General features: G+C 38.9%; 1 long non-coding RNA gene across 6 annotated transcripts in view; it reads left to right on the top strand.

The window, feature by feature from the left end:
- The window catches only part of LOC101688007, a 72714-nt gene that overhangs the window by 28141 nt on the left and 19088 nt on the right, over nt 1-25485 (top strand). For 4 of the 6 annotated variants that reach the window (XR_006605418.1, XR_198364.3, XR_006605417.1 and 1 more), the window contains exons 4-5: nt 7378-7526; nt 22449-22525. This is a non-coding gene — a long non-coding RNA (uncharacterized LOC101688007). Of the gene's footprint in view, nt 1-7377; nt 7527-9561; nt 9676-22448; nt 22526-25485 lie in introns of all 6 variants that reach the window. The other 2 variants (XR_006605419.1, XR_001182029.2) reach the window with 2 other exon arrangements.

Below are 25485 nucleotides of genomic sequence, written 5' to 3'. Positions count from 1 at the left end.
TATATGTGAAAGCAGGCAGTAAATTCTGTTTGGTGTCCATCCTCTACTCATCAGTATGTTTTAGGGTCCATTTATGTCATTGGTGTAGCAGTAATTTTTTCCTTTTTATTGCTATGTAGTTTTTCATTGCATGAATATATCACAGTTTATTTATTCACTCTTGATTATAATGAATAAAACTGCTCTGAGCAGTCTTGAACATGTCTTTTGTGGAGATATATATATATATATATATATATATATATATATATATATATTTTTTTTTTTTTTCCCCCCCAGTTATCTTGAAAATATACAGATGTGTGGAATTTCTGTATAATAAGGTTGCTGTGGGCACATGGGTACTTCAGTTGGCAACTGCCTTCGGCTCAGGTCATGATCCTAGACTCTTGGTAACAAGTCCCACATCAGGCTCCCTGCTCAGTGGGAAGTCTGTTTCTCCCTCTGACCCTCTCCCTTCTCATGCTCTCTCTCACACACACTCTCTCTCTGAAATAAATAAATAAGATATTTAAAAAACCCAAGGTAGCTGTATATTATAACTTTATATTATATTATATGTATATAATATAATATATTATTTATTATAGCTTTAACATTAAAACATTATTAACACTGTGTTTCAACAGTATTAGAAAGTTATGTAATACTTTACACTTCAACGGGCAATGCCTGAGCATTCTAGTTGTTTCTTGTTCTTCACCAACACATACGTTGTCAATCTTTGAATTTTAACCAGGTGTTGGCAAATTTTTTCTGTAACTGGACAGATAATAAGTATTTTAGACTTAATTGCCCGTAGGGCTTCTATTGCAACCTTGCAGCTCTACCACTGAACTGGAAAATAAGCTGTTGACAATCAGTAAACAAATGGGCATGGCTATTTTTGGTGATCTTTGGTCTAAAACAACCATGTCCATTATATTTATATTTAAGCTAATAGATAGAGGGATGGCAAAGTGGCATTCTTCTTTTCTTTAAGAGAATGACTTAAAGGGGCACCTGGGTGGCTCAGTGGTTTAAGGCGTCTGCCTTCTGCTTGGGTCATGATCCCAGGGTCCTGGGATCGAGCCCCACATCGGGCTCTCTGCTCACCGGGGAGTCTGCTTCATCCTCTCTCTCTCTCTGCCTACTTGTGATCTCTGTCAAATAAATGAATAAAATCTTTAAAAAAAAAAGGGAGAGAATGACTAATAATTGCATATTATCACTTTAATCCACATCTTATTGGTTAGAATTTTGTCACAAGACCAGTTTGCAAGAGAGGGTGAAAAATTATTTCACCAGGTCTTCTGTGATTAGCTAAAATTCTCAGGGGTTCTATTAAAAGAAGACAAGGAGAATGGGTATTGGTAGACAACCAGCTATCTTTTCCACAGTGGGCCATGTCCTGTGGAAGATTTTTTTAGGTCAAGGAATACGGACTTTTATTTCTTTCATTGTATTCCCTCTCCATGTTTGTCATTCTTCTAGAATGACAAATCCTATTTTTCTAAAGTCTGTCTTGAAAGAAGTAAGATCTAAATTCTATTATGACTCTTGTTGTCTCATAATTTCTGTTTCTTTGGTAGATTTTCAGTTGTTAATTCAGTTTTAGTTGATCTCCCTTTTGGTATTTGGCTGATTTAGTTTTAAAAAAAATCTTAAAAATCATATTTTTAATTTTCAGACTGATGATTGCTTTTCACAGAGCTCTTTTGATATATCAAATCTCTTAGTGATAATTATTATATATTTAAATTTCTATTCAGTACTGTTCATATGCTCTGTTTACAGGGATTGGCTATTTTGACTTTCAACCTAGTGTCTCTTTCATTTGTTAATTTTCCTCATAAGTTTTGTTATTTGGTGTTCTTGCTTATATTTATAATTTGGAGTTAACTTTTAAAAAATGATTTATTTTAGAGAGAGAGAGAGTGAGTGAGAAAGCACATGAGCAGGTTAAGGGACAGAGGGAGAGAAGCAGACTCCTCACTCAGCAGGGAGTCTGACAGGGACAGGGGGCTTGATCCAACGAACCTGAGATCATGATCTGAGCTGAAACCAAGAGTCAGAAGCCCAACCAACTGAACCGCCCAAGCGCCCCTAATTTGGAGTTTAGATTGAGAAACACTAGTAGTTGGAATGGATTTCTTCAACACAAGTGAATATAATAACTCTTCTGGTAGATAATTGAGTTATGATTATGGGATGAGTGGCTCTACAGCTATGTGGGGCAGAACAACAGAGCAACATTTGGCTGTGGAACATTTTCTTTAGTTGAATTAGTATTATTTTCATGCAACACTGCCACTGTTCCCATGCTCAGTTGAGTTGTCTTTGGAGGCATATCCTCCACTTTATTTAGAATGATATATTTGAGTCTTGTCATTCAAAATATATTGAAGTCACCTTGAAAGCAGGGACTGATGCAGTTGTTTTCCAGTGCTTAATTAATTTTCTCATGGACAATCACAAGATATGTTGTGTCTGCCAGAGATTGCCCACTTAAGCTGATTCCCTTCTTTGGGAATTATTATTAATTTATTACTTTGTTGCAGTGGTTTTGTTTGCATTTATTTACTGATTTTTGAATTGACTTTTGGCATTTTTTATAACATTTAGAGGAACAAAATTGGAATCTGACTGTTGTTTGGATTCATTGAGAGTTACTCTATTAAAACTATTACTTCTATCATATGATCTCCCTGATATGAGGAAGTGGAGATGCAACATGGGGTGTTAAAGGGGTAGGAGAAGAATAAATGAAACAAGATGGGATTGGGAGGGAGACAAACCATAAGTGACTCTTAATCTCACAAAACAAACTGAGGGTTGCTGGGGGGAGGGGGTTGGGAGAAGGGGGGTGGGGTTATGGACATTGGGGAGGGTATGTGCTTTGGTGAGTGCTGTGAAGTGTGTAAACCTGGCAATTCACAGACCTGTACTCCTGGGGATAAAAATATATTATATGTTTATTAAAAAAATTAAAAAAAATTAATAACAGAACAAAACAAAAAAAATTACTTCACTTAAGTTCTAATTTCCTTAGTTAACTTTACTATTATATAATGTTTGCTTTTTTTGTTATAAAGATAATATAAGTTCAATAGCAAACATTTTTAGAAAATGCAGATACATAAAACTTTTTAAAAAGATTTTATTTATTTATTTGGCAGAGAAAGAGACAGTGAGAGAGGGAACACAAGCAGAGGGAGTGGAAGAGAGAGAAGCAGGCTTCCCACCAAGCAGGGAGCCCGATGCAGGGTTCCATCCCAGGATCTTGGGATCATGACCTGAACCAAAGACAGACCCTTAATAAACTGAACCACCCTGGTGCCCCTAAATAAAGCTAATTTAATGCTTAATCCCTCTATCCAGAGATAACTACTGTTAACTTAAAAAATATGTATATCTTGGGGTGCCTCGATCGTTCAGTCGGTTAAAGCCTCTGCCTTTGGCTCAGGTCATGGTTGCAGGATCCCTGAGATAGAGCCCCGTGTCAGACTCTCTGCTCAGCGGGGAGCCTCCTTCCCTTCCTCTCTCTCTGCCTGCCTCTCTGCCTGCCTCTCTGCCTACTGGTGATCTCTGTCAAATAAATAAAATCTTTAAAAAAATGTGTATCTTCAGCTCTTTTTCTCCCATGTATGAAATTAGGCTTAATAGAAATTAGGTTACTTATTGACAATCACACAGTAAGTAGTGAAGCCATGTTATGGAACAAGGCAAACTTATTCCAAAGCCTTTGCTCTTAAACATTACAATTTATACTTTGCCTTATGGATCAAATCCTGGCGTTAGAAAGTCTTGGAAGACGTAGGATTGTGGCAGTTTGGAGCCAGCAACCAGGAGCTGAATGGAGGAGGTTGGTGACTGTGAAACATTCTGTTGGGTCCCAAAGGGAGTGTTGTTCTTTAAGGGGTCTGCATCTCTTAGTTTTCCAAAGGTTCTACTCCAGTTGATGACTCATATCTTGTTGGCTTTGACATTCTACTACTGTCTTCCAAGTATCCTACAGAGTGGATTCATTGGGCTTAGTTTAGTTGTTGTTGCACTGTTGAACTCTATAGAAAAACAAAACTCCCGTGGATTCTAATCTTATAATTATCAACTTGGGTGTAGTTTTCTCCGTGAGGTTGAGCAAAGATAGAGGAGTGCTTGCTGTGCATGCCACAGCCTTCTTCATTATCCTTCGATTTGCTTCTCTCCTTGGCATGCTCAGAGAAGTTTGCAAGGGTCCAGAGAACTGAGTTACCGTAACAGCTCTCTAAGATCTACTTTAGGCAGTGCACTTCAGCAAAGAGCAAGCCATGGAAGATCACAGGTATCTGAAGTCGCAGGTGATGGTCCAGATTCTTGGCTCCAACTGTAAAATACTCATTTCCCCAACTCCTATTCTCTGGGCTTTCTTGTTCTGAAGCCAGGCTGGTACTGTTTGCATAAAGTGCTGTTCCATTTGGAAACAGCTGTGCCTAGAAGCAGATGAGAGTCGGCGAAGTAGGGATCATAAGTCAGCAGAACTGTGCTAGAGAGGCATTTTCTGTTGCTGCTTTTGGTGGATGCTGACTAGAAAATCAGATTCTCTATAATCAACAGAACTTTACATTATGCATTTTAGAAGTTAAAAATCTAAGCTCAGAGATTCTTAATGATTTACTACCCTGGACAAAAGCTGCAGCTCAGAGTCTGTCCTTTATGGCACAAATATTATGATCTCATCAAAACAAATATTATCAGAATACTCCTTTTAAATCGTTTTTTTTTTTTTTAATTGTGATAACTTATGATTGCAGGATCTGACTTTCACCCTCTCTGCTGAATGTCATATGGTCTCATCTTCCCTGCTTCCCTGTTTCATAAGCTCCTTCAGTGTGCTGTTCACGAGACGCGTCTTCGTGGTGATCTTAGCTATACTCAGGGTCAAAAGGGACACTGCCATTACAATGTGTTAATAAACTGGGGAGTGGTGGTTCTTAGCACCTAGTCTGTGAACATTCTCTTGCTTCCTTCAGTGCTGTGCCTATGAAAGACAAGTTTCGGGATTTTTAAAAAATATATTTTTAAAAGTTATTTTATTTTATTTAACACAGAGAGAGAGAGAGACAGAAAGAGAAAGAGAGACAGAGAGAGATCACAAATAGGCAGAGAGGCAGGCAGAAGGGGAGGGGGAAGCAGGCTTCCCACTGAGCAGAAAGCCTGATGCAGGGCTCCATCCCAGGACCCTAAGATCATGATCTGAGCCAAAGGCAGAGGCCCAACCCACTGAGCCACCCAGGTGCCCCTGGGATTTGTTTTTACATTTATCAGTCTGTGGTCTTTTTCCCTTAAAGTCTAGCCATCGCTGGGTGCTCCATCACTCATCAAGGTGATACAAAAGATGGACTTTGAATAAGAAATGTAAGCCCAGCAGGTGTTTGACTTTTTTTATTTTTTATTTTTTTAGATTTTATTTGTTTATTTGAGAGAGACAGAGAGAGAGAAAGGGAGAAATTAAGATCACGAAGTGGAAGGTGAGGAGCAAAGGGAGAGGGACAAGAAGATTTTGTACCAAACTCAGAGCCTGACCTGGGACTTGATCTCAGGACCCTGAGATCATGACCTGAGCTGAAATCAAGAGTCAGATGCTCATCCCACTGAGTCACCCACGTACCTCAGGAGTTTGAGATTTTAAGTGATATGCTGAGTAAGGCATTCTCAATCCATCTCTTTCTTCTTTCACATGCCATCTATCATCTTGTACCACAGTCTCTGAGTATCATCTATACCCCCACAGTTAACGTAGCCGTGAGCCATAACCCTGAGTTTGGCATGAGAGTGGACCACCCCTTGGTGTTGATGGCAGAGTTGGTTTGGACCCACGTGATGATCTAAGCTCCTGAGGCAGAGTTAGACACTTTAACCAGTCTGTCACCATACTATGTAAAGCTAGGATAACCAAAAAAGTGAAGACAAATCAGTAGTTTCTCTTTCCTCATGAGAAAGGCAATGGTACTGTATTCCTGTTCCTAATAGTAACACCTGGACCTAATGGTACACCTGTGAGGTATCTTTATTATCTGGTTGGATAAACTCCCAATATCTTGGAAAAACACATTCAGCACGATACTACATAAAATAAGTGATGATGAGGAAGCAGGAGGTTATGATATAACACTTCTAGTCAATGATAAAGTAGAAGCTGAAATAATGGGGATCTAAAAACAGTTCTTAAATAGAACCGTTTACATAAGAGAATTTGTGATTATAGGAGAGAAGAGCTCTCCACCAAAATTTAGTTTTGTGCTTTGTGTGGTACAGGATCAACCTCGGGAGGAAATTCCCTGCCTGGGGGTTTACATTTCCTGGTCCTCCTTGCATGAGTTGTGGCCATGTTACTGTTTAGGCAAAGGAGCAGAAGTATGATTGCCTGAACCAGAGTTTTAAGATGGCAGTATCTCTTTTAATCTCCTTACCTCTGTCTGCCTGGATACAGGAGACTCCAGAGGCCTACAAGTTGATGGAGTCACAAGATGAAAAGACCCTGGATTTCTAAATCTCCACGTGGAGGAGAGTGTCTTACTCAGCAGGAACACTTTCACTGATATAAGGGTTGTATTTTTAAGAACAAGTAGCATTGCCCTAACTAACACAGCTGGGGAGACAAGTTGGAACAATGTATCAGTCAGGGTAAAGACCTTGCCTATATTTGTGTTTGGCCGTTGGTGGTCCAGATGATGTTGTATCCAGAAACTAATGTCCAGATGACCTGTCACTTGATACATAAGTGAAACTACATGATCCTCTTCCTTTGCCACTTTATTTACTAACAGGAATTTAAAAAATGAAATGTTCTCCTTTGTCTGAACATGCACCATCAAAGTTCTTCATCAATATCAATAGCAATCATAATTAGAAAATACAACTAAATAGAGTAACATATATAATTAATATAACTAAAATAGAAAATAGAAAAAATACTAAAAATACTAACTAAAATAGAAAACATAACCAACAAGTCTGATTTCTTTTAGATTTATTTCTGTATGTGTCATATTCTCAATGTCATTGGTACTACCCTCTCACACCTAAGTGATCATCTGGCTTTCCCTAACACAGTTCTTTGATTTCATTGAGAACAGCCCTTTGTCAGATTTAGGTGGCATATGTGCTAATCATAGTTTAATTGGTCTCTCCTGTTCTGTGGTGGCTCAGGTGTGATGCAAATAAAACATATATGTGCAATGGAGGTGATTGGAATTATGGTCAACTGACAGGAGGCATCAACCTTTCAGTGGTTGAATAGCTGGTTTATTGGATAAGACAGGACAATTACCACAACTGGCCTGTCAGGATGGTTAGAGCTCCCTATAGGCTTTGAGGCAGGTGTTTGTGCCTTCAGTTTAATCTCTTTCTTTCTAGTTCCAGGCTGCATGCAGCCCTTGGCACCAGCAGAAGCATTTATACAGAAACGTGGGTCACCTGGATGCCTAGCCCAGTGGATCTGGATGCTTATTACCAAACAAGGCATGAGCTCTCTGCAACGCAAGCTCAATTTCTCTGGGGGAAAGGTAACCTGACTTGCAATCTTTTTTGGATCATCTGTGTGTTTAATTTAGTAGAATTGTGGAAATTGAGAATGTTTTTCATCAGCTCCAAAGTACCTCCTAGAACCTATGCCATTCAATCTCTGATTTTGCAATTGAGGATTCAGGGTCTCAGGGAGGTTAAGTGGGTGCCCCAGGCACAGCCGATCATCAGGGAGCCAGGGCAAGGTTTTAGGGCTTCTCAGCCGGTGCTGATTACATGACCTGCAGCTGCTGCTTTCAGCCTGTTTTCATCACCTGTCAGCTCCTGTTTGTAGGAGTTGAAGCCTCAACAGCTTCTAGAGATTGGAGAAGTAAAATAGATCCAGAAGGAGTAGTTGTGAATAATTGTTTTCTTCTTTAACACCTTTTTTTCTTCTGCAAGGATTTTTTTTTTTTTTTATCTCATCACAAAGTAGCTGTTATTCCACGCTGGTGGTCTTTCTGCTGGTCTTAAAGTTGTTTGAGACCTGTGACAATTCTGCCATATAGCTAAGTTCTAGTTTATATATTATGGTTGATCATTCCAGTTTTATTTCATGGGGAACATGTTTGGTAATATTATTATTCATACTTTCAGAGATAGCAAAAGTAGGCTTTAAGGCTACCTTACAACTTTCCCAAGGCCATCTGGGCAGGAACGGCAGAGCTGGGGTTGAATCTGAGACTGACCTCTCCCAAACTGTGCTGTTGACTTCATGATACATAATCCTGCAGAGTACTCAGCATTTCTGTAGTCGTTTAACTTACTCCCCCAAAAGATTCAGCCTTGGGAGAATCCATTTTATCAGGATGAGAGATTTTCTCAAAACTCCTCTTTCAGGATTAAGATTCAGATGGAAATTTTCATATTCTTAAATCTCAAAGAGCGTATATTCTGAACATTGTTTCAGTGACTGCTCTAGGCTCAAACTGGGAGTTAAAGGAAATGGACCAGGGTAGTGGAAAGATCCAGAAGTCTAGGTGATGGTACCTCCTTCCTGAGAAATCTCCATCAAGAAATCACTGTTAAGTTGTGTTAGATGTCAGTACATTCTCTGGAAGTAACTTAGTTCCTTTGATTTTTTTTTTGGTAAAAATTCATCCTGGCTAACTTTTCCATATTTATCACTTTCCTTATAGAAATATAGTCCTTGCTACTTGGGTCATTTCTGTCAAAATTAAACAATTTCTAGGCTAGTAAGAAAAAATGAGCATTATTGTCTTATGGACCAATTTATAAAACTGTCAGCTTTCTAGATGGTGTTTTTTTTTTTTTATTTGTGGCTTTTTCCCAGAAAACGCCATGACTTGAGCAGTATTTTATTTTTTAATTTTTTATACTTCATTACACACCTTTTACCCCCATGATATCCTGGTGATTGTGTACAATTCATCCAGTTTTTCTTATTCTCATTGGAAAAAACAAAAGGGACAAAGGTAGGAGAATGGCTGGTTAAGAAAAGCCAAGTTCTGGGAGAAATTGGTAGGCACCATTCAATTACTGACTTAAGAAAAGTGCTTCTAAATCCTTGTTTGGATGGCAGAACTGAATGTGAAGGTTGGGAGGCGTTCTGATCCAGATGGTTCTCTTATTTCCTCAAAAGTCTACATTTTCTTCTTTACCTAAGGAAGAAGACAGAAAACAAGAGATAACAAAGCTCAGTTTTGGGTTAGCTTCATGTTGAGCAATTACTCTATTCCACCTATGTTTCACATGTACTGCTTTTCATATTCACTGGTTAGCATATTTGAATATACAAATAAGCATCACCACTTAAATAAAAGAACGATCAGTTTCAAAGCTTGGGGTACACGTGCAAAAAACTATTGCCCTCCATAGGTGCTCAAGGCTGAAGATGACCTTGACAATGTTGTCCTTTCTGCCAGGAGCTCATTCAGTGCATAGGTGCATTCTTTCCATGTATCTATAAAGTCTGGACCATTTCTTTTTGTCCTTTTCACCCCCTTTCTGCTTTCTTTTACAGTGTTATCCAACTCGTGTTCCATTTTCTTTTTCTTTCTTTCTTTTTTTTTTCAGTAGGTTCCACACCGACCGTGATGCTTGAACTCATGACCCTGAGATCAAGAGTCACATGCTCTACTAGCTGAGCCAGCCAGGCACCCTCATTTTCAATGGTATAATTCTCTGCAGGTATTTTTATGAACTAAATGGGTTTGTAATGAGACTATTAATAGGATGAATGGAGGATTTAGATACTTGCCCAGAATCTGTCTTTACCCTTTGATTTAAGAACATTGGATTGTTAGTTTGATTGAAGGGAGGATTTTGGCTATAATAAAGGTTACACAGAGGAGGAGAGGCAAAATGATGAGGGTGTTGTTTTGCCTTTCTGCCTTATACAACGGAATGTGTTTGAGTTCACTGGTTAATGGGTCAATGGTCAGAAGTTGCTGTGATTTTTATTTTTTTCCCCTGATGAGAGGCTTCAGGGATTCCATGCCCAGCATTGGTACTTCCTGCCTACCTGTCAGAGTATGGCACAGAATAGAAGAGAAGGAAGTCTCTAAGCACCGTTGTGGCACCTTTGGAATTGGCATCTTGGAGAATTCTCTGGAGATTTGCCCTTGCATGGACATGGCCACTCACAGGGTGGATGTGGGCACCAGTTGATGATGGGAAGCCCAAAACACCTTGGCACAGAGAGGGAGAACATTTCAATTCTCTGTAAGCGCTGCAGTTGACAGATTGGTTCATGGACACGTGTGAGGCATTTCCTTGGTGGTGACAGTGTTTGGGGAGTATTTTAAGCAGCTTAGACCCATTGAAATTTAGGAGTCAAGCAATTTGTTAATCTTGTGAGAGTAGAGTTGGTTATACTCGAGTGACATGTTAATTCACAAAGGACTATGATGGTCTGAAGTTTTACCCTCTTGGCAAAGTAACAAGTCAGCCCATCGCAGTTTCATAGACGTTAGCTGAAAATGTGAGACTCCTGGGTGGAGACAAAAGACTTTATTATTTATAGCTCAGCAGGCAGAGCACCAGGATCTTATTGGCTCCTGGAGACCCCACATCCAAGAGGATGATGCAGAGGATAGCTTAGGGAAATGTTATCCTTGCACTGGGCTTATGTCACAGTTGAGGAATGCCAAGCTTAGGAAACCCCAATTCTTTAAAAGGGCTGTTGGGAAACCTGACTAACCTTTGCCTTAGAGGGAGACGTTCTTTCTTAAAGTGGTCAGGAAACAAATATGTTCTCTGACCCAGAGGAAAACGGAGTTCACCTTCCAAGGCTGTTTGCTATTCAAACATCCTTGACAAGATAGTCTAGGGAAAAAACTGTCAGTGCCTCTGCTCAGAAAACTTACAGGAATGTGAGAGACTCATGAAGAATTCTCCCCAAATAATATGTTCCAAAGATTCACATTTTTATAATTTTTGAAGGTAGATAATGCCTGAAGTCAAAGGAATAAAACATCAGGAATGTTTTGGGGGCATGCTAGTTTTTTGTCCCCCTCCCTTTAAAAAAAAGATTTTATTTATTTATTTGAGAGAGTGAGCAAGTGAGAGAGCATAAGCAGGGGGAGGAGCAGAGGGAGAAGGAGGCTCCCCACTGAGCAGGGAGCTGGACATGGGTCTCAGTCCCAGGTGGGATCATGACCTGAGCCAAAGGCAGATGCCTAATGGGGTGAGCAGCCTGTTTTTGTTTCCTGTGATATCCACTGATGATTTTCCTCCTGTGACCTGTAACTTGGACACATTTTCCAGGGAGATATCTCTTTTCTTGTTACCTAAACTCGTCTGGCACAGGTGCTCAGGATCTGCCCACAGCACTAACAGGTTTCAGCATTGGAATGCAAAGGAGAGACTTCAGATTAAATGTTCCAGTGTCCATTAAAGAGTAGCGACAGGGACCGGAAGATATCTTTCCATATCCTATCACTGTATAATATGCTAGATTGCTTCAGCCGACTAACTGGAGAATAAGGAAGAGTCTGCGGGTCAGTGAGTGACTGTATGTGATGTGTGTGTGAGAAGGAGAGGGAAGAAAGGAGAGGCGGAGAGGGGAAGAGGAGAAAAGAGACGGAGAGGGAGAGGGGTATAGATTGCAGCCCGTATTCAGAAAGAGCTTGTGCACTTGTGTGTTCCACTGGGCTAGTATAGTTCACGTGAAAGGCTTGTAACGCTCTTAAACTTATTCTTTCATACTTTCAAGACCTGCAAATGCTAACCCATGCATTTTCTATGGTGATTTTCTTTGGTAAACATGAAATTAGCCTTAGAAACACCTCCTCTTAATTCAGATATTGTTTAAATCAAGGGCTTAGAATTACAAAGTCTGAAAGATTTCGTAGGTAGGAGGGAAAAGAAGTCAGTGTTTAAATTAAGTATTTGAAAACAAAGTGAAAAAGGGAACATGATATATAGTTTACAGGAAGAGCCATTTGGAAAGCTTTTTCATAGCTAATTTGTTGGGAATTCTTTGGCTAAGGTGGAATAAATGTATTCTAGGAGAAGGTCTATTGAGCCCAGTGTGATAGTAGCTTAATCTGACCGTGGCCATGTCTCACAGATCACTGTACCTAGTCAATACTCTATTATTGCAAGTTAAGTGGTTTGCTACAGTATTCCACGCTCAGGGCATTAGAAGCTCTGTTCCCTAATTTCCTAAGCAATAATGGTATAAGCAGTATGCATTTTTTATTATAAAAACTAACAATTGCCTCCACAGAGTTAACAGTGTTTTACATACCATTGGTACCCAGGAGATTCAGTCTTAAATCAGAGCAAAATTAAATGTAAAATGTACGAAATTTTGGCAGAATTAGGTTTTCTTTGTAGAGGCTGAAGTCTTCAGTTTTGCTTGGAATCAAACTTTGGTTTTCTTCCTGGTGCTTTTATTTTCATTTTATTTAAATGGGTGTGTTGTTTCCTGATTAAAATTGATTCTGAATAATTATAACAACAGTAATTCACAGCGGGAGCCTGGGCAGCCTTCTTTATAGCTCCTGGAGGCTGTCATCATCCAGCCTCTCCGTGCTTGCCAGTTTTTCAGCGTTAACTATATTCACTGTGCAACGGGGTTATGAACTGCACAACAAAGACTTGGAGTGGAGAAGCATTCCTCCTCCCAAATGGCTGCTGTTTTTACAGGTTGGGTACTCTGTGCAGGTCAGAATTTGCTTGGTGAATTGGTTATTTACTCATTTCAGAGTAAATATATGGTAGGTAAGAAAGGAAAATGCTTTCTCCTCATTAGGAGACATGATTTGGATTGGTAGCTCCCACGGGCCAGGAGCCATCATGAAGGAAGGAGGCGGGAGTGGTGGGGGACTGAGCGGGGACGTGGGTTTTTGGTTCAGACCAAAGGTAGAATTAGAGCTGCCCATGGGCGATGGGAGTAGGAAGTTCAAAGACAGCACAGTCAAGCTTACACTCCAATCTCTCTTAGAGGTCTCTTTTTTGCTCCTCTCTGCACATCTGCTTCATTTTTCTTTCTGTAGTTGGCTTTTTTCCTGCCTCTTTGCCCTTGTGCAGAATACGGTGGCATCAGTGGGTCCCAGACTACACATTCTCAATCCCAGTAACCATTCCAACTCACTAGCCAGAGTTAGGCCCAAAGGCCTTCAGGAGCTGGGCCTCGTTTTGATTAACAGTGAGTGAGGGAGTGCCAATATGCAGAATGCATTTCTGGCTTAAAAACATTTGAATTAAACATTATTATTTTTTTTTTTTAAGATTTTATTTATTTATTTGTAAGAGAGAGAGAGAGTGAGAGCGAACACAGGCAGACAGAAGGGCAGGCAGAGTCAGAGGGAGAAGCAGGCTCCCTGCAGAGCAAGGAGCCCGATGTGGGACTCGATCCCAGGACGCTGGGATCATGACCTGAGCCAAAGGCAGCTGCTTAACCAATTGAGCCACCCAGGCGTCCCTGAATTAAACATTATTAATGGCAAAACTAAACATACCCATACAGTGCTATGGTCAAATGTAGTTTTAAGGCTACCAGTTTAAGATCCCTTGCCAGTCTTTCTAAGACCATTTCCCAAAGCTAGGGGTCACCTAGCTTTTCAGCAGGGATGAGACTAAGGTGAGGTGATAAAGCTGCAGGTGCAAAATTTAAGGCAATGCCTAAAAAGATCAATAATCCAGATAATACTATTTCAATGCAAATGTTCTAACAAAATAAAAATTAATGCAAAAAATTCCATGGTAAACAAATTCTGAAATTCTAAGTGTAGACAGGATCACTATTACTGATTTTTCCTTTTGTCTCAAGCTCCAGTATGGCTCAGAGCAGCGCAGTTCACGAGGTGTCTACCTGTAGGCCAGTCAGTTACCAATAGGGAAGTGCGTCCCATCAGTACTCTGTGGGTGGAGGAGTCCCTTGTCATCAGTAGGGATGTGGGCCAGGCACGCACATCACAAAAGATGTCTCTCAAGGATGTTAGAGCATGATACTTTCTTCTGGGACTCGGTGTTAGGAATTTGCCCTAGCAAAATACCATAGGCTAGGTAGAAGTATGAAATCAGGGTGCCAACATGATCAGATTCTGGGAGAGACTGTCTTCCTGGCTTACAGAGGACTGCTTTTGCCTTCTCACTGTGTCCTCACATGGTCTTCCTTCTGTGTGAGAATGCACACAGAGTGGGGGTGGGGTGGGAGACAGAGAAGGTGTGCTTTCTTTCTTTCTTTCTTTTTTAAGATTTTTTTTTTTTTTAAATTGTTTGATAGAGATCACAAGTAGGCAGAGAGGCAGGCAGAGAGAGAGAAAGAGAAGCAGGCTTCCCGCTGAACAGAGAGCCCAATGCAGGGCTGGATCCCAGGATCCTGAAATCATGACCTGAGCCAAAGGCAGAGGCTTTAACCCCCTGAGCCACCAGGTGCCCTGAAGACTCCCTCCCCCCATGTATATTCAGATCTAAAGGACAGTCTTCTAAATGCTTGCTTTCTGATGTCTCCTCCTTATAATCCTATCATGAGGGCCCCACCCTCATGACCTCATCTAATTCTGATTACCTCCCCATCTTCAAATACCATTAGGGGTTAGGGCTTCAACACATGAATTTAGAAGGGACAAAAGCATTCAGTCCATAACAGACCCAAATATTAGGGATATGCACCAAACATTCTTTTTTTTTTTTTTTTTTAAGTTTTATTTATTTGACAGAGAGAGAGAGAGAGAGAGAGAGAGAAAGCCCAAGCAGGCAGAGAGGCAGGCAGAGAGAGAGGGGGAAGCAGGCACCCTGGCTCCCTGCTGAGCAGAGAGCCCGATGTGGGGCTCGATCCCAGTACCTTGAGATCATGACCTGAGCCGAAGGGGAGGCTGAACCCACTGAACCACCCAGGTGCCCCTCCTTCAAATGTTCTTAATTCTCCCTCCCCCCATGTATATTCAGATCTAAAGTACAGTCTTCTAAATGTTATCTTTTGATAGCCATGCCAAAATATAAACCCAGTAAAGTTAAAATTTTGTCATTGGCTTCTTATTCTAAGTTAGTTGCCCCCAGAATATCGTTTTACAAAACTGAATTAATCATCAGACAAATGACTCAAAGATTTAACTAGAAAGTGAAGCTTGGATGCTTAACCATTTCTGAAAGTCCTGGGACTTGACCAATAACTACTCTTTCCATCGATAGGAAGACAGAAACATTTAGCATATGGTTTTTCTTTTCTGTATAAAATCAATCAGAATATGTCACTTTGTGGCTTACTATAGTCAATCAAAATGTTGTGTCTCATTCTTCTAAATGTAAATCTTCTAAAGACATTTTTCAGAAAGTTCTGTCAAGTTATTAAGTGATAGGAATGTTGGTAGAGAAAATAAATTCCTTTAGACATCTTATAGGAACTAAAGAATTAAGGAATGCTTCCCCCCACCCCATTTCCTCAAGGCCTGTTTTGGTTTTGATGTTCAAACACCATATTGGAAAACATTTAAACTGCGAATATAATTCTGAAAACACTTTGAGCCATGACAATATCTGTCCTGGGCAGCCTCATATCAAGCTGGCAAAACAGATCTTGGAAAAATAGGAAAGTATTTTTGTTTTCAGAATGCTTTATATGCAATTCCCCAGAAACAGCTCAAAAAGATAGATACTCTTTTCTAAAAGGTTGCTGTTTTAGCACTTCCCAACTTATAAAGGTTGGAATTTCCCACTGGCTCAGTGGAGAGATTTGTATCAGTTATTTTAGATTCACTTAATAGCACATTTGTGTTTGAGATGAAGTGTGAGTCCCATCAGACAAGTAAGATTGTTCTTAAAAATTGGCCTCCTTCTTCTTCCCCCCATGTATACTCAGATCGAAAGTAGAGTCTTCTAAATGTTATTCCACAGCTAAGTATGACATCCTATCTTAAAACAGCAGCAGTAGCTGCTGCTGTTTCTTTTTGTAGAGAACATGGCTGGATATATAGTGAATGAATCTGTGAAGACTGGTGATGTTCAGTTTTTTAAGTGAAGCCTGGACTTGATTCTCCACCCTCTCTCTGCACTGTACTGGCAGAGATGGAAGTGAGGGTGAGGAAGGTGGTAACACAAGGAAAGGTACCACCAAGGTTTGTACAAAATACAGTAACACTAGTTAATCACATGTTATCTCAGCGCAGTCATTTCATTTTTTTTTACTTCTGCATCCATCATGTTCTATCCTTTTATTTTCCCTTTTGCTTGTCACCTTTATTGTTTTTTTTTTTTTTTTTTTAAGAGCAGTTAAAGTTCACTGCAAAACAGAGGGGAAGATACAGGTTTCCCATATACCTCCTTCCCCAAACCTGCATAGCCTCCTAATTATCAGCATCTCTTGTGAGTTGCTACATTTGTTATAATTGATGAACCTAAATGATTGACACATCATAGCTACCCAAAGCCCATAGTTTACCTTGGGCTCACTCTTGATGTTGTATCGTTCTGTGGGTTTGGACAAATATTCATTATGGTATCACGCAGAATATTTTCACTGCCCTAAAAATCTGTGTTCTATCTATACATATAACTGCTGATATTTTTACTGTGTATGTAGTTTTGCCTTTTCCAGAATGTCATATAGTTAGAATTACAGGTATGTAGCATTTTCAGATTGGCTTCTTTCACTTAGTAATATGTACTTAAGGTATCTCCGTGTTTTTTCATGGCTTGATAGCTCATTTCTTATTGTCACTGTGTAATACCCCATTGCCTCTGTATATCATAGTTTATCCTTTAGTCCACTGAGGGTCAAAATATTGGTTGCTTGCAAGTCTTGACAATTATGAATAAAGTTTCTATAACCATTCATGTGTAGGTGTTTGTGTGGGCATAAGTTTCAATTCCTTTGGGTAAGTACCAAGGAGAGCAATTGCTGAATGGTGTTTAGTTTTGTAAGAAACCACCAGCTATCTTCCAAAGTGGCAGTACCGTTTTGCATTCCCACCAGCAATAAATGAGAGTTCCTATTGATTCACAACCTTGTCAGCATCTGGTGTTGTCAGTGTTCTGGATTTTGGCCATTCTTAGGTAGGTGTATGGTGGTATCATGTTCCACCTCATTTTGCTCTTAGGTTATACCTTCTCTTCTAGCTTACATGCTTCTTTTTTTTTTTTTTTTTTTTTTTTTTTTTTTAAAGATTTTATTTATTTGACAGAGAGAGATCACAAGCAGGCAGAGAGGCAGGCAGAGAGAGAGGAGGAAGCAGGCTCCCTGCCGAGCAGAGAGCCCGATGCGGGCCTCGATCCCAGGACCCTGAGATCATGACCTGAGCCGAAGGCAGCGGCTTAACCCACTGAGCCACCCAGGCGCCCTAGCTTACATGCTTCTTGAAGGCAAGGGTCATGCACAGCTTTTTACCCTCAACCACTCCTAGTGTATTCACTTGCATGTAAAGTCACTCAGAAGTGTGCCAAAACATTGAAGATGATGAATGTCTTTGAATTGGTTAAGAGTTCCATTAGAGGGGAAGAACTATCACTTACTGAATAAATTTGTCAACCATTTGAAATACTTGCAATTTCCCTGTTAATCCTCACAATAGTCTTATGATAAAGACAAAATTATTTCCATTTTGCCAAAAATGGACTAACTGAGGCTTAAAGTAGTAAGTGAATTGCCCATCATCAGTAGAGTCAGCTAGACCTGTGGTTCTAAAGAAGATCTGTCTGGCCTAAAGCTGATTTCATGAGAATGGGCTATATCTGCAGTTAGAGCCATGCTCCCAATCTTAGATGCCCATGGGCCAGGTAGACAAGGGAGGATTCTGGGGGTGGGAGTAAAGAAAGGGGCAGCCTCTACTTACCTCTAGTTAACTATTTTTTTTTTTAAAGATTTTATTTATTTACTTGACAGAGAGAGATCACAAGTAGGCAGAGAGGCAGGCAGAGAGAGAGAGAGAGGGAAGCAGGCTCCCTGCCGAGCAGAGAGCCCAATGCAGGACTCGATCTCAGGACCCTGAGATCATGACCCGAGCCGAAGGCAGTGGCCCAATCCACTGAGCCACCCAGGCGCCCCACCTCTAGCTAACTATTAAACAACATTTTTAGAATCAGAGAATCCATAAATTTGGATTTTTTTTTTTGGAGGGGATTGCAAAATCTTCCAAGTTTTATACTTTGGCACCCAATTTAATAATAACACTTAAAAAGTAAATAGAGGTCTGTAGGCCAAATTTAGGCTACAAAGGGAAGGTTTCTAGCTATTGTATTAAAGAATAGTTTGAAAAAGTAGCAGCTCTTTTTCCCCAAGTATGTATTGTAATCCCAAATGAAGTAAAATACTGCCTGTCAAGAAAAACTTAGAGAGCTATCATTAATAGTTCACTCTTTTGTTGGTATGTAAAATGTGTATGGATAATACTTGTTAAGAAGTAGTTACCAATCTACTATTCAGTGTGGAGCCCAGCTAGTGAATGAATACGGTTACTATTTTATTCCAGATGAAAAGAAGTTCTTTTTTTTTTTTTTTAAGATTTTTATTTATTTATTTGACAGAGAGAAATCACAAGTAGTCGGAGAAGCAGGCAGAGAGAGAGAGAGGGAAGCAGGCTCCCTGCTCAGCAGAGAGCCCGATGCGGGACTCGATCCCAGGACCCTGGGATCATGACCTGAGCCGAAGGCAGTGGCTTAACCCACTGAGCCACCCAGGCGCCCCTGAAAAGAAGTTCTAATCTAGAACTTCATGAAAAGAGCAAAAGCGTTTATTGAGCTGTGAACTGATGCTGCATACTCAACTATCCACAATTTCTAAGTATCTTATGCAAATATATGCACTTTCCCACAAGAAATTACAAATAACATACATATGTAACCACATATAGCTTTGGTGTTAATTGCTAGTTGCCCATTATGAGTATGTAGATCGTGCCCTATTCAGAAGCAGCTAGAGTAGTCTATTGTTCTTCCTCTTGGTCCTATCTATTGTTATCCTGATCCAGGTCATCAGCCTGTGTTGTCTTTGTCAGTGGCCAGGGTAGTCTAGTCTCTCTTTTGACACAAGTGTTATGATAATTACAGAAAACTCTGCTGCATCTCTTGAAGTTTGCATCTGCACAGAGCTTAGCTGAATTTTTATTGTTTTAACAATTTTTGTTCCTAGCAGTTATTTGAGGATGTGATGTAGGGAGGTAAAGCCCCCTCACTGTCAGTGTTTGAATGTCTCTAAATGTTCTCATTTGGCGCTCCCTTGGAGAGACAGATTTAATGAGCTTCCATGATTTCTATGTAGAAAAAAGAATGTCTTCTAGGATATTGCTAAGGCTTAAATGTCGGTTCGTCAATGATCATGCCTCACCTTTCATTGTGGGTATGTTGACTTTCCTACTGCAAGGATATTTCTTGTCCTTGGATTTTTCAAAATGTCCTGCCCTTTTATTCTTTTTTAATTTTTTTAGACTTTATTTATTTGACAGAGATAGATCACAAGTAGACAGAGAGGCAGGCAGAGAAAGAGAGGGAAGCAGTCTCCCTGCTGAGCAGAGAGCCCGATGCGGGACTTGATTCCAGGACCCTGAGATCATGACCTGAGCCGAAGGCAGCAGCTTAACCCACTGAGCCACCCAGGCGCCCTGTCCTGCCCTTTTAAAGTGGGGTGTGTTGGGGCACCTGGGTGGCTCAGTGGGTTAAGCCGCTGCCTTCGGCTCAGGTCATGATCTCAGGGCCCTGGGATCGAGTCCTGCATCGAGTCCCGCATCGGGCTCCCTGCTCAGCAGGGATCCTGCTTCCCTCTCTCTCTCTCTGCCTGCCTCTGTGTCTACTGTGATCTCTCTCTGTCAAATAAATAAATAAAATCTTAAAAAAAATAAAAATAAAGTGGGATGTGTTCTTTTACTCTGTCCTGCTTCCCTCTTTTCTCTCCTTGTTTTGCTCTGCCAGAGAAACCACTTTAACTATTTGAACTTATTTTAGAATTTAACAGCATGCTTCTACATAACATGCTTTCACTGCACTTTGTTGATTTTTAAATTTTCAGTGTTATCTATGCAATTTCAAATGAGAGAATTTAGCTCTATTTCATGCTTGATCCCTACCACAAAACAAAATCTTCCCATTTCCCTGTTTTTTTCAGTAGAATTAATAGAAATTTGTTAGATTGGTATTCCTATAGTCAATGTCTATATTATTATGGCTCTATAATCACTATTCACAATCAAGTCATGAATTATGCTATAATGTATTTTTTCTATTGTTCTGAAATTTCACATTGATGTGTCTTAGTGTACATTTATTTTCATCCACTTTGCTGGTAGCTTCATGTGCCTTTTAAATTTGGAGCTTATGGGGCAACTGGGTGGCTCAGTCAGTTAAACATCTGCCTTTGGCTCAGGTCATGATCTCAGGGTACTGGGATTGGGCTCCCTGCTCAGGGGGGAAGTCTGCTTCTCCCTCTTCCTCTCCCTTCCCCCTGCCCATGTTCTCTGTCTCTTACTTGCTCTGTCTAGGTAAATAAATACAATACTAAAAAATAAAATTCACATACCCCTTTAAAAAGATAAATTTGGAGCTTATATCCTTCCATTATGGGGATTTTCTTGAGTAATAATAATATAATAATAATAATATAGGTTCTTGTTTGGATGGTTCATTTATACCTATTTCCTTCACTCTCTAATTCATTTTATGATGTTGGATCTCTTGGACTATATCTCTAATTTATTATCTTTAATTTCCTTTTTTCAGTTTTTGCATCTTTATATTCTGATATTCTGAGAGGTCTCTTCTTTACTCTCTCCTTCTCTTCTCTTCTCTTATCACTACTTTGGGTTTAGTTTGCTCTTTGATTTTCCAGTTTCTTAAAGTGGAAAGTTAGGTTGCTGACTTAAGATCTTTCTTCCATTTTAGTCTAGGTTTTTACAGTTATAAATTTTTTTCTTAAGAATATTTTAGCTTCATCCCATAAATTTTAGTAAGTTGTATTTTTGTTTTCATTCATTTTAATATATTTTCTAATTTTTCTTGTGATTTCTCTTGACCCATTTGTTATTTAGGACTTTATTGTGTGATTTCCATATATTTGTGAATTTCTTTAATGTTCTTCTGTTATTGATTTCTAACTACATTCCATTGTTCCTGGAGAACATATTTTGTATCCTTATACATACACTGAAACTTGTTTTGTGGCCTAACACCTGGAGTATCCTGGAGAATATTCCATGTGCCCCCAATAATTATATTTTTCTCTTGTTGGTGGAGAGTTCTATAGATCTCTGGGAGGTCTAGCTGGTTTAAAGTGTTGTTCACTTCTTCTGTTTTCTTGTTGATATTTTGTTTAGTTATCCTATCCATTATTAAAGGGGGGTTTTCAAGTCACAAGTATTTTTGTTTAATTGTGTATTTCTCACTTTAATTATGTCAGTTTTGATTACATTTATTTGGGGGTTTTGTTAGTTGATATGTTTATAATCATGTCTTCTTGATAGATTTACTTTTTATCATTATAAAATGTCTTTGTCTTTAGCAACAATTTTGTCCTAAGTTTTATTTTATTTGATATGAGTATCACTCTAACTTCTTTTGGTTACTCTTTGCCTGATATATCTTTTACTGTCCTATTACTTTCCACCTATTTGTGTCTTTGACTCTGAAGTGTATGTCTTGTATCTCTTCATCTGTCACTCTCTAACTTTTGATTGGAGTGTTTAATACATTTACATTTAATGCAATTCCTGCCAAGTGATTTATGTCTGCAAGTTTGCTATTTATATCTGTTATGTTTTTTGTCTTTTTGTTTCCCTATTCCTCCACTGCTGTTTTGCTTTGTGTTAATTAGGTATTTCCTAGTATACCATTATGAACTCCCTAAGGTTACTATCTTTGTTAGACTACTGGTTTTCAAAGCTATTCCAGAACGAGGTAGAATGTTGGGAATAGGCCAAGTTAGAATACCACAGACCTGATTATCCAATTAAACTCAAGTGTTTTTCCTGAATAATCACCGCTCAAATAGTTTTATGTCATTGGCTAATTTCCAAAGTTCAGAATAAGTTCATTTTGAGAATTTTTGCTAGTATTCCATTTTATGGGGGAGTGGATTATCAGGTATCCTTTTTCCACCATTACAGAAGTGCCTTCAGAGATTTCTTGAAGTCTATTTTCCATTCTTTCTTTTGGCAAAATTCATTCTCTGTTATTATTATTATTATTATTATTATTTTTAAGTAAGTGTCTGCTCTTGTTTCTTGGTCATAATAGCTGGGATATTTTCTCTCTCTGAAGATACTATTAAAAGTTAAAAATTTTTTTGCCCTATATTATCTCTGTTTCTTCCAATTTGGTTTAACTTCTTTGTTTTGTCCTCTATTCTATGTTAGAACTCTCTTCAGACAATAATGGCAACTTTAGTAGCAAACATTTATTGAGCATCTACTATGTGGTCATCACTCTTCTAATAGATTATACATATTATCTTATTTAATATATATTAACTTATTTCATTCTTCTCACATTAAATATCACTGGTGACTACTATCATTTCTTCCGTTTTACAGATGAGAAGCTGGGCTATAAAGAAGTAAATAACTTGCCTTGAAGTTACATAGTATAAAATTGCAGAGTTGGAATTCAGGTATAGTTTGACTTCTACCTCCTCTTTCTGAAGTAGCTCATCCCTGGGTTATCTGCTTCTATGTACCAGTGGGGTTGTGAACATTCTGATCATATGGGTGGGGCTTGTTGACTGTGTGGCTGTCATCTGTGGGGTAAATTGGGTACTTCTTGGCTTTTCTCATTTCTAATTTCTCTTCCTAGCTTTCTCTTGTCTGGTAATCAGTTATCACTAGTCCATTAGCTTTTTATCATCCACATTTTTTTCTGTTTTTGTTCTCATTTTTTTTTTCCGTTTTACATCTGTGAGTTTATGCCTTAGGGAGATAAAAGGTTTACTATCATCTTAGTAGGGCTTTGGGAAGAACCAGCACTAAATGCATGCTTTCAATACACTGCCTGTTTAATCATTTTAAGCATATTTATCTATCTATCTATCTACCTATCTTAAAACTATTATGTGAAGTTCTTGAAGGTCTTCCTTCTATCTATCTGCTGGTTTAACATGAACACTAAAATTTTCCTATCCAGCTCTATAATTTTGTCTTGCATGTCTATCCTTAGTGGAGGCTTTATCTAAGTGGAGGCTTTATCTATTTATTTCTGTGTGGTTTGGGCTGAGTTTTTCTCCATCTAGATGTTTCTCATTTTCTTCTGCCAGGTGCTCCACGATGTCCTTTTATGTTAATTTCATGCCTTGGGAATATAGGACTCTGCAAAGAGAGTGTGAAATAAAACCGAAGCTCATGGGAAGATGAGCTTTGGTTAAGAATTTTTAGGGGAGGTTCCTCCCACTCCTCATGCCTGAAATTTAGAACTGCACCAGCCTCCATGTTCCTTTTCTATGCCGGTGAGCATATAGAACACAATTTCACTGAAAAAACAGTACTCCGAAGATTGTGGATTAAGCATGAGGGTCTCATTTCCAACTCTCCTCATCTCATAGGTTCCAGGTCTTATGTACAATGTGTGTAGCTATTAAAATCAAAGCCTGTGGGCTAACTGAAACCAGACCAATCCCTTCCCCAATCACCGAACCAGGACAACATGATAATATATTACTGAGTTTCCTTTATCTTCATTTTTGACCCTTGGGGATTTCTCTTACTTTTATTTGAGTGCAGATATGTATTTAAAAGGATACTTGTGATATTTTAACCAGAGTATCTATATGTTTTATAGAGAAAGGTTTTGTGTTAATGATTTGCTATTGTTGCCTGCAGTTCCTAAAATTAACTTTTTTTGTTGAATTATTTCATGTATACCCCATGAATGTTATCCTCACTTTGAAAGTATGTGTGATTTTTTCCATGACATCGCTGCTAAGTCAAGGAATGTTATTTTCCCCAGCTTTATTGGGATATAACTGACATATAACATTGTGTAAATTTAAGGTACATACATGTCAAATTGATGTATTTATAAATTGCAAAATGATCACCAACCACCATAGTGTTAGCTAACACACCCATTGTATCACATAATTACTGTGTCTTTTTGTGGTGAGAACATTTAAGGTGTACTCTCGGCAAATTTCAGGTATATAATATGTATTATTAACTATAATCACTATGATGGACATTAGATCCTCAGAACTTTCTTACCTTATAACTTGAAGGTTTTTTTTTTTTTTTTTAAAGATTTAATTTATTTGACAATGAGAGACACAGTGAGAGAGGGAACACAAGCAGGGGGAGTGGAAGAAGTAGAAGCTGAACAGGGAGCCTGATGAAGGGCTTGATCCTGGGATCATGACCTGATCTGAAGTCAGACGCTTAATGACTGAGCCACCCAGGGCACCCGTTATAACTTGAAGTTTATGCTTTTTAGCAACATCTCCCCATTGCCTACCACCCAGCCTCTGCTAACCACCATTGTAGTCTCTGTTTCTGTGAGTTTACCTTTTTTAGACTCCACATATAAGTAATATATAATATTTATATTTTTCTGTGTGATTTATTACACTTAGCATAAAAAGGTCCTTTCATGTTGTTACAAAAGGCAGGGTTTCCTTCTTTCTCATGGGTGAATAATACTCCATTGTATATGTACCACATCTTTTTATCCATTCATTCATTGATAGATATTTAGGATGTTTCCATATCTTGCCTATTGTGAATAATGCTGCACTGATCATGGGAGGGCAGATATCTCTTCAATTCTTTTGGAGAAATACTTAGAATGAGATTGCTTGATCACGTGGTAGTTACATTTTCAAATATTTCTGAGGAATCTTCATATTGTTTTCTATAGTGGTTGCACCAATTTACATTTCCATCAACAGTGTTCAGAGATTCCCTTTTCTCCACATCCTTGCCAACACTTGTTCTGTCTTGTTTTGAGGATAGCCATTCTAACAGGTGTGAGATGGTATTTCATTTGTATTTCTGTGATGATTAGTGATATTGAGCGCCTTTTCATGTTTAAGAATGTATTTTTAAAGTGGCCTAAAGGAGTTTGAGACTGAACTAGTAGAGGTAATAGTTTCTATTCTGTGAGGATAAGATCTAACTAGAACATGGCATTGTGTTCTAGATACATCACTTTCCAGAATAATAGACTTGTGGTGTGTTATGAGAGGGACAGTTAGCATGGCAAAACATTCTCTTATAAGGATACTTGTGATTGCATTTAGGATCCACCTGGATAATCCAGGACAATCTCACTATCTCAAGATCCTTAATGTAATCATATCCTGCAATGTTTTTTTTCCCATATAAGGTAATATTCATGGATTCCAGGGATTAAGACATGGATATCTCTGGAGGTCTGTTATTCAGCCTACAAAAGCTAGCTTTGTGAACATCAAACTATCTTCTTTACTCTAAGAACACTTTCTACAATATCTTGGGCAAGTGTCCTCTAGCCTCTCTTGAGTAATGTCAGTGTTAGAGAACTAATAACAACAGCCTTTAGATTGTACTTAAATAACTTTTAACCCTTTCCTATTTCCAAGAATCTATGGTTTTGAAGTTTTTGTTT

The sequence above is a fragment of the Mustela putorius genome, unplaced genomic scaffold (assembly GCF_011764305.1).
Source record: "Mustela putorius furo isolate JIRA1106 unplaced genomic scaffold, ASM1176430v1.1 tig00000145_pilon_pilon_pilon, whole genome shotgun sequence".
Lineage (NCBI taxonomy): Eukaryota > Metazoa > Chordata > Mammalia > Carnivora > Mustelidae > Mustela > Mustela putorius.
Note: the sequence above shows the minus strand (reverse complement) of the source record. Positions and strands in the feature narration are given on the sequence as shown.